Genomic DNA, 9,227 nt, shown 5'->3' with positions numbered 1-9,227 from the left:
TTCAGGTTTATTCTAATCCTTCCTCCCGGCGGCGGATCCTCCCCAGGAGAGAGCGATGGAAACTGGGAGGCCGCTCGCGGCCCCGGCAACCCCTCCCAGGGGTGGGTGGGGAAACCAAGCACGTTATTCTGTCGGGAGCGGGCTCGGCGACAGCCTGGGCGCCGCTGATCGCGCGGCGACCCCGCGCCGGCGCGCCTGCCAGCCGAGCCGAGTCCGCGGCCCCCGCGTGAAGCTGCCGGGGCCGCCCGGCCCGAGGGTCGCGGCGGCGGCGGCGGGTGGCGGACTGCGCGCCCAGTGGCTCCCTGGATCGGTCCTGCCCCATAGGAGCCAGGCCCGGCACAAGGAGGGCCGCCGGGGACGGCGAAGCGCTTGTGTCCGGGCCGCGGGGCGAGCGCCACAGACACTTGTTTGCAAGGCTGAGCCCCGGCGCGCGCGCCGAGCTCCGAGCAGGTCCGCCTCCTCCTCCCCGCCCGGTGGGCGGTGGCCCGCGCCTCGCCCGCCGGGCTCCTCCTCCGGCCCCTCCTTCTCGCCCCGCGAAGTCCGCACGGGCACTGCCGCGCCCCCGCCCCGGTCCCCACCGGCGGGCCGGGCGAGGCCAGTATCGGGGCGGGGGTGGGCACTGGGCTCCCTCCAGCATCGCCCCGGGGCCGCTCCAGCCGGGTACCCGCTGATCGCTCTCCCGCAGATTTCTGTCCGCTTCCCCGCTTCTCCTCCCGGTTTATTCCCGCGGTCGCAGCCGCCTCGGGGACACACATTCACGCGGCAACACGCAAACCCATTCTTGCGAGTCCCGGGGGCCCGAGGAACCGGCGCGGAGGCGTGACCCTCGCAGGCGGGGCGCGTGGTCGGGTCGCGGTGTTGAGGGGCGGGGGGGGGGGGTCTCTAATGCTGCCCGGGAAGGCGATGGGGGCGCCCGGGCGACAGGGTGGGTAGGGGCGTGCCGAGGCGGGCCAGAATCGAGGATGGGAGCTGCTGGCGCGAGAGATCTCCGCTTCCCGGCCGGCTTCCAGGCCGGGTTTCCAGGTTTCTGCGGGGAGGAGGGGGCAGCGAAATCGGTCTCGGTCACCCTCCGGCCCCCGACTGCCTTCCGGAGGACAAGCCCCCGGTGGCAGCCGGTTCTGCGTGGGTTGCTGCCTCCTCTGCCCTTTCTCACTTCTCCCCCATGGGCGCCCACAATTTGCTCGCTTTATTTCTCTCCCCCCGACCCCCGCGCGCTCCCACGGCGGCAGGGCCAGTTCTGGTCTCCCGCCCCAGCCGGGCGGTCCCCGCGGATCGGCGCCAGCGCTCGGCCCCAGGTTTGCCGCGGGGTCTGAGCCCTTCCGCCGCAGGCATAGCCGGTGGGCCGCAGGAGCGAAGCCTGCCGGGCGGGGACGCTCGGTTTTCCGCGCCCCACTTTCCTTTCACGGCCCAGTGGGATGTGTAGTTCTTCCTCTCACGCCGCTGCTCCGAGAGAAACCGCAACTAGGGGACCAAAAAACTACAAATCCCTGCATGCTCCGCAACGAGGGCGGGAGAGGCGCGGTACTGAGCGTGCTGGTGCTCTCCGTTGGAGATGGAAACCAACAAAGGGAACGGTGTGGACTGCTGCCCCTTTCCTGTGCTGGGGTACTTCCCGCATGACACATGTTTTTTATCTAATCTTCACGACAACCCTGCGAGACACTGTTGTATCCGGCTTAAGAGAACGCACAGCTACTTGGCAGAAGTCACGAAGCGCCGGGTGGTAGAGATGGGATCGAACCCAGAGCCCTGAGAATTTCCCTTCTTAAATACTGCCTAGGTGAGCAGTTTTCAAAGGGAGGTGAGATTTTATTTAATCAAGAGAGAAAAAGAACTGGGGCCATTTGGGAAGAGCTTCCTGTAATGAGGAAAAAGTGGCGGGAATGGCAGTTAGAATATGAAATGAAATTAGAAGGAGTCATGAATAAAAAATATTTACAAGGGTCCATTCTAAATCAGATTGGAGGATGGGTAGGATCTTGATTAGAAATAGGTTCGAATGGTTTGACCAATGAGCACATTAAAGAGAGAAGTACTCTGAGGCTGTACTATTTTAAAGAAACAGATCCAAGCCTCAGACATTTCAAATGAAAACTCTCCCATGCTTTCCTTTCCTTTAGCTCATGGGATCAACGGGATGTTATTCGACTTATTGCAAACGCATTTTCTCCAGGTGTCCAGTTAGTATACTAAATCCATTGACTTTGTGGCTTTAAAAAAAGATGACTATTCTTGTTCTCAATTAAGATCTAATTTTTTTTTTGGAGTCTTGGTTATACTTTTTATTTTTTATTTTAGTTATTTTTTAGTTGGGGGATAACAAACTCTGTCTTTAAAAATTATCTCTATATTTCCCATTGCAAGCAAATTTCTAGATAAGTTGATACGATTATTTGCAGTTGTCTTCCTAGGAATTCCTTGCTTCTTCCTATTCCATATTTGCTCAAACTTATGGGATAGATTGAAGGCAGGAGAAGAAGGGGACACAGAGGATGAGATGGTTGGATGGCATCAGGATGTCAACGGACATGACTTTGAGCAAACTCCAGGAGACAGTGAAGGATAGAGAAGCCCTGTGTGCTACAGTCCATGGGGTCGCAAAGAATCAGACACAACCGAGTGACTGAATAACAACAATGGCAACTAAACCACCACCATGGCTATTAATTGGTCTTCCCAGGTGGCATTAGTGCTAAAGAACCCTCCTGCCAATGCAGGTGACAGGAGCCTTGGGTTCCATCCCTGGAGGAGGGCATGACAATCCACTCTAGTAGTCTTGCCTGGAGAATTCCATGGACAGAAGAGCCTGGCAGGCTGCATACAGTCTGTGGGATCTCGAAGAATTGGACATGACTGAAGCAACCTAACACGGCACACCCTTTCCTTTCACGTGATGGGGGCCCCCAAACTCCCCACCTTTGCTGCAAAGCCAGGTCAGGGTCGGGGCTGAGGGTGGGGCAGGGAGGCAGGCATGACTGAAGCTACTTAGCACCCACACACAAATGTAACATCTTACAGTTCTGAAGGCTAAATCAACTATGGTTCAATATAATAAAAATTTAAAAATAATATATAGATTCCATATTTTAATGCTATAAAGACCCAGTACATCTGGAATTATAGACCAAAACATTTGTTTTGCGTGTGAGAAGATTGAGGTCCAGAAAAGGCGTCATCTGCAAAAAATTCCTTAAAAATGCCTCAGAATAGCAATTTATAAACTGAACCTTGAATTGAAAGAGTGCGTTATTAGATTTAAAGCTTTAGAAAACTGATAACTAGTGATTATTTAGTGCCTGTCACTTGCAGGACAGTATGATAAAAGAAGCTGAATATGGCAGAGAAGCTATAGTCTGGTTGGGAAAACAAGATACAGACACATGAGAAAGTAAGTAATGAAAAAAAATTACATAATAAAATCACTATATTTCTGGAATACCTTCTTGTATTAGGCAGTGTCTTGGTTCGCTATACATTTAGCTTATCAAATCAAGAGGCAATTCCCTCATAGCTCAGTTCGTAAAGAATCCGCCTGCAATGCAGGAGACCCTGGTTTGATTTCTGGGTCAGGAAGACCTGCTGGAGAAGGGATAGGCTACCCACTCCAGGGTTCTTGGGCTTCCCTGGTGGTTCAGCTAGTAAAGAAGCTGCCCGCAATGCGGCAGACCTGGGTTCGATCCCTGGATTGGGAAGATCCTCTGGAGAAGGGAAAGGCTACCCTCTCCAGTATTCTGGCCTGGAGAATTCTGTGGACTGTATTATTCCCTGGGGTTGCAAAGAGTCAGACACAACTGAATGACTTTCACTTTCAACCTGATGAGGTAAGGATTATTATCTTCCTTTCCCAGAGGATACCAAAGATCAGAGAAGTTAGGTGCTTGGTCCAAGGTTTCACAGCTGGTAAGTAACAGAATCAGGATTGGTGGCTAGATTTGCATGTCTGATTCCACTACACAGTGGAAGAGTATATGTGTCTTAACTGCCAACTGAGGAGGGAAGAATACCTTGATTTCAGCAGAAGGAGAGATCTCTGAGACCTAGACTGTAGCAAAGTGGGACCCCGGGACTCAGAATTTGATAGGCAGGACTAAAGGGGTCAGGCTCCCAAGGAAATGGGAAGGGTGGGAAAACACATGATATTTCCAATTAGAGTGAAATCGACAGGGATTCAAGGGCAAGTAGTTTACTTGGGAGAAGATTCCAGAAAACACTGCTGAGATAATCAGGAAGTGAGCTAGGGAAGGAGGAGCCTGTGAGGCTTGCCCCGAGAAGCTACCACTGGGCAGCTGGAGCTCAGACCCTCCAGGCCACTGTGGTAAGTGGCACAGAACCTGCCTCCCTGCTTCCCCTCCTGAGGGGTGAGGAAGCTGAACTTTGTTATTAGCTGAGAACTCCCGGGAGCATTCACTCTTCATCTTGGTTACAGGAGACCGCCCTCCTAGAGCTACCATGGCCATCACCACCCTGAGCCCCGAGGGCTCCGAGCTGGCCCTCCCTGGAATGCTGGTGCATCTTTAATTCCGGCGGCTCTTTCCCTTGTCTCATCTGCCTCAGTGAGTCTACTGACAACACAGATTGTGTTACTCACAAAATTAGAGCTTTGTTACTTTCATCTGAGCAGCTCAAAGTGTGTTAGTTGGTCAGTTGTGTCTGGTTCTTGGCGACCCCATGCACTGTAGCCTGCTCGGCTCCTCTATTCGTGGAACTTTCCAGGCAAGCATACTGGAGTGGGTGGCCAGTCCTGCTCAAAGCAGTCCACAAACCCACGTCACTCATTCTTAGAATCCCTCCAGACAGTCAGGAGAAGGTGTGGTCTCCACAGTGAAGAGGGAGGACATTGGGATCCCCCAGCAATGATTTGTATACCTTTGGAGGACAGGATGAATGCACCTGGGTGGTAAAAGGGCCCAAGTCAAAGGGACCAGGTCCTTGAAGAACTTTGAGCATGCCAGAGGATTTCTTCCGAGAGTTCAGGGGTGGCAGGAAGTAATTGGTGGCTCAGATGGTAAAGAATCTGCCTGCAGTACAGGAAAGCTGGGTTCAAGAAGATCTCTCCCCTGGGTCAGGAAGATCCCCTGGAAAAGGAAATAGCAACCCACTCCAACATTCTTGCCTGGAGAATCCCATGGACAGAGGAGCCTGGCAGGCTACAGTCCATGGGGTCACAAAGAGTCGGACATGACTGAGAGACTGAGGTTTAGCTTAGGAAGTGATTGCTAAAGCTCCTATACCAAACAAAATTCCTCAGAAAATCAATCAGGCAACCTAACTCCTTCCAAGCCAGAGAGTTTGCTCAGATTTTTACATGTACTTTGCACATCTGGGAACATCTTGTGTCAAAACATGTAAGATGTTTAAAGTAATAAACTCAGCACCGCAAGAGAAAATTGGATGAGGCAGAAAAAATTTAATCCAAAATGTTCTTATAATTTCCCCAGTGACTTTTTCTTGGCTCTTCTAATGCTAAAAAAATTACTTTTTTGGATTTTAATAAAAGCAATAAACATGCATTGGAAACCATTGTGTTACAAAACATTATCTTACACATAAATACGAAAAATGTAAAAGTTGCTCAAATTCCCATCACCTTAAGATAACAGTCATTAAGGCTTTGTTGACCATCCTTATGAAATTCATTTTATGCACACACATACATGTATCTATCACTTAACAAAAATGGAATCAAGTCACGTGTGCTATTCATCCTTTCTGCTTTTTTCAAGTGTGGTATTTTTCCCTTTCATCCTCAATCCCCACTCTTTCCCAAGTAACCAATGTTAACAACTTAGTATATATCTTTCTTGAGGTTCATATAATTATAGGCAAACATATATGGGGCTTCCCAAGTGGCTCTAGTGGTAAAAAACCTGCCTGCCAATGCAGATAGGTGTTAAGAGACAAGGGTTCAATCCCTGGGTCAGGAAGATCTGGAGGAGGGCATGGCAACCCACTCCAGTATTCTCGCCTGGAGAATCCCATGGACAGAGGAGCCTGGCAGGCTGCAGTCCATAGAGTCTCACAGAGTCGGACACGGCTGAAGCGACATAGCATGAAACATGCATACACACAAATATGCAGTCCATAATCCGATTCATCAAATGTCTGAATGATGCTCTTTATAGTTGATCTTCCCTAGTCCGAGATCCAGCCCAGGTTCATATCTAGCAGTTACTCCTTCAATATGAAACAGTTCCACTTCCTTTTAATTTCTTGATCTTGACGTTTTGGGATTCCCTCGTAGCTCAGTCGGTAAAGAATTTGCCTGCAATGTAGGTAGACCTGGGTTCAATTCCTGAGTCGGGAAGCTCCCCTGGAGAAGGAAATGGCAACCCACTCCAGTATTCTTACCTGAGAAATACCATGGATGTAGGAGCCTGGTGGGCTATAGGATCGCAGAGTCAGACACAACTTAGCAACTAAACCATAACCAGACCACTAATTTTGTATGATGTCAGTCCATTTTGGGTTTGTCTGGCGTTTCTTCACAGTATAATCCACGTTGGGGCTCTCATCAGATTTCAGCCACGGGCATGAAGGTGATGTTGTGAAACTACAAGATATCTGTCTAGGTGACATCTGCTGCTGCTTCTGGGCCTGCAGTTCCTCGCAGAATTTCAAAGAAACATGTTCATACTGCTTTCAGCTGCAGGTGCAGGATAAAGCCAGATGTGCCTCCAGCCTAAGGCTAAACTGACACCCCAAAGTACAGGCACTTATTAACTGAGAGGCAAAAATGTATGGACTCAGCAGTTTTAAAGAAGCAAAAAATTATGAAGTACAAAGGTTCCAAAACGATTTTGTTGATTACTTATAAAATATGCAAAAGAACAGTAACCAGTAATATAATGGGGAAAAAAGAAGCTTCCTCAGGGCAATGAGAAACAGTTCTACCATGCCTCAGATTTAACCCTCGCAGGGAGACAGGGACGACTAAAGCTCTTGAGTTCTCCAACTCTGGTTACAATGGTGAGAGCCCAGCCCGGTTTTCAAAACACCTAGCTCTGGACAGTCGATACCCATTTGCTCCTCAAAGGATGTGGGCAGAACAAAGAAACATCCTCTTAACTAGAAATGCTACTTAGAAAGAATTTCAAAAGAATCCAAAGTAGATTTCAAAAATGTCTTGTCTCCTCTGTAAAGAATGGCTTTTGAGAAATGCTTAATGCTATTTCTGAACTAAAGCTAGTCAGTAAAATGGCTTGTTTTACTTCTATTTATTTTCTGAATACATGGAAACCAAGTCCAAGGACAAACTTTTCTTGGCATCCTTGGCATTTGTGGGAAATAAAAACCTCATCGGAATGAATAACTGAAATCAGCCTACCTCAAGTGTTGGTTGTGAGATCAAAAAAATATGTGAAAGTGCTCATCAGTAATAAGTTCACAAGTAGGTATTACTTGTATTCTTATTATTTTTCCTTTTCTCATTAGTTTTCACTATTTCTATCATTTTCTTTCAAAAGGAAGTTGAGACTTATATACACATGTCCGCTCACTCAGAAGGATTTCTTTGGGGGGTCATTAACCTGATTGCTAATTCAGAAAACCGGTAGGTCCTTATTCTTCTACAGACATGTGCATAACTGTACACTAATGAAATCTGAAGATTATCCCTGCTTTGGGTATAAAATATCCAGGATAGTCTTACTTATAGCTGATCTAATATATTTTCAGGAAGTTTTCATTTTTATAACTTTCTATTGTTCCTATAGTTATATTTCATCTTCAGAAACAGTTTAATTTATTCTAGTACAGGCTTATTTCTGGGTTTAAAATTATTTCGAACTGTTAACTTTATCTTACATCCTTTCTGGAATGACATAGGTTCCAAGGTTTTTGTGTTTGTGTGTGTGTGTTTTAATAAGCTAGGATTGTTTTTCACCTTTTATTTCCTCACCAGCATTGGTACTGTTTCACTGAAACGTTGTTGTTGCTGTTGTTGCTGTTAATAGTAAAAGAAAATTAAAACTTAGAAGAACTGTATGTCCACTAGTAGAAAGTCAAAGTGTTAGTTGCTCAGTCCTATCTGACTCTGCAACCCCATGGACTGTAGCCCCCCAGGCTCTTCTGTCCATGGAATTTCCCCGGCAAGAATACTGGAACGGGTTGCCATTCCTCCTTCAGGGAATCTTCCCAACATAGCGATCAAACCCACGTCTCCTGCATTGTATGTGGGTTCTTTACCACTGAGCCACCTAGGAAACCTGTATGATTATAAGAGGGAGTTTTTATATCTTTAATATATTATTATCTAAACTTTTTATATTCCTGCAGTATTTCTTAACATTTTTTGAAAGAACAGAGATTACCTTTGTATTTCCATACCCCAATTTGTTTTGCAATGAATGAAAGAATTTGCAAACAATATGTTTTCTCAGTTAAGAATCTACCCTCAAGAAACCACCAAAGGTAAGGGACTTTCTCTTTTGACATTTCCTATTCTGTTATTAGTGAGTGTCTTTCTGGCTTTGTCATCTACTGATGTGGGATATCCAGATACTCAGATACAGAGAAACACTTTATTAGCAAGGTTGATTGTTGATGTTTAGGCCAAATATGGGCGTTTTGTAAGAAGGAATACCTGGAACAGAAGACATGTTTAGTTTAGTAGAAAAATGAAAATAGGTTACAGTGCTAAGTTGAACGTGAATATTGTCAAGCCCCCATGATGACTCTGTCCACGTGGAAATCCGTCACCACAAGAAAAGCTTACCATGATCTCAACAAGCTTTTGTCTGATAAACATTTATCACCCTTCTGGAAAATGGGAAAGTAGGTAACAAAAGTTCCATTTTGTTAAGCTTTGGTATCTCGCAGATGTTCAGTGAGCTTATATAGCAAAGCTTTGAAAAATCTCTTGTAGGTTAAAGAAAAAAAAGACTATAGAAGAGGAGAACGGGGAAGAAAAAGGAGACAAGAGGAGTCTAACTGATATGAAAAATTTAAGGTCTGAACTTTAAAAGCTTTGGGCTCCCAAGATAAATTTGAGTAATGTTGATGAACTGTGTCTTATCCATCAGAGTTCCAAGCATGTGCTGCAGACTATGGGACTGCAGAGACAAGTGAGAAGCAGTCTGGCATTAACTGTCGCATCCGGAAGGCAACCAAGGACGCTCTCAACAGTGATTGTGCACACAATAGAGCAAGGGGCCACAGGTGAATACTGTGACTAACATGGGATCTGACATTCGCTCTAGACCTGTACTCACTCTGAATCAGAGGCAAGA

This window comes from Oryx dammah, unplaced genomic scaffold (genome assembly GCF_014754425.2).
Source record: "Oryx dammah isolate SB20612 unplaced genomic scaffold, SCBI_Odam_1.1 HiC_scaffold_4, whole genome shotgun sequence".
Taxonomy (NCBI): domain Eukaryota; kingdom Metazoa; phylum Chordata; class Mammalia; order Artiodactyla; family Bovidae; genus Oryx; species Oryx dammah.
The sequence above is the reverse complement of the archived record's forward strand: the minus strand, read 5'-3'. Positions refer to the sequence as shown.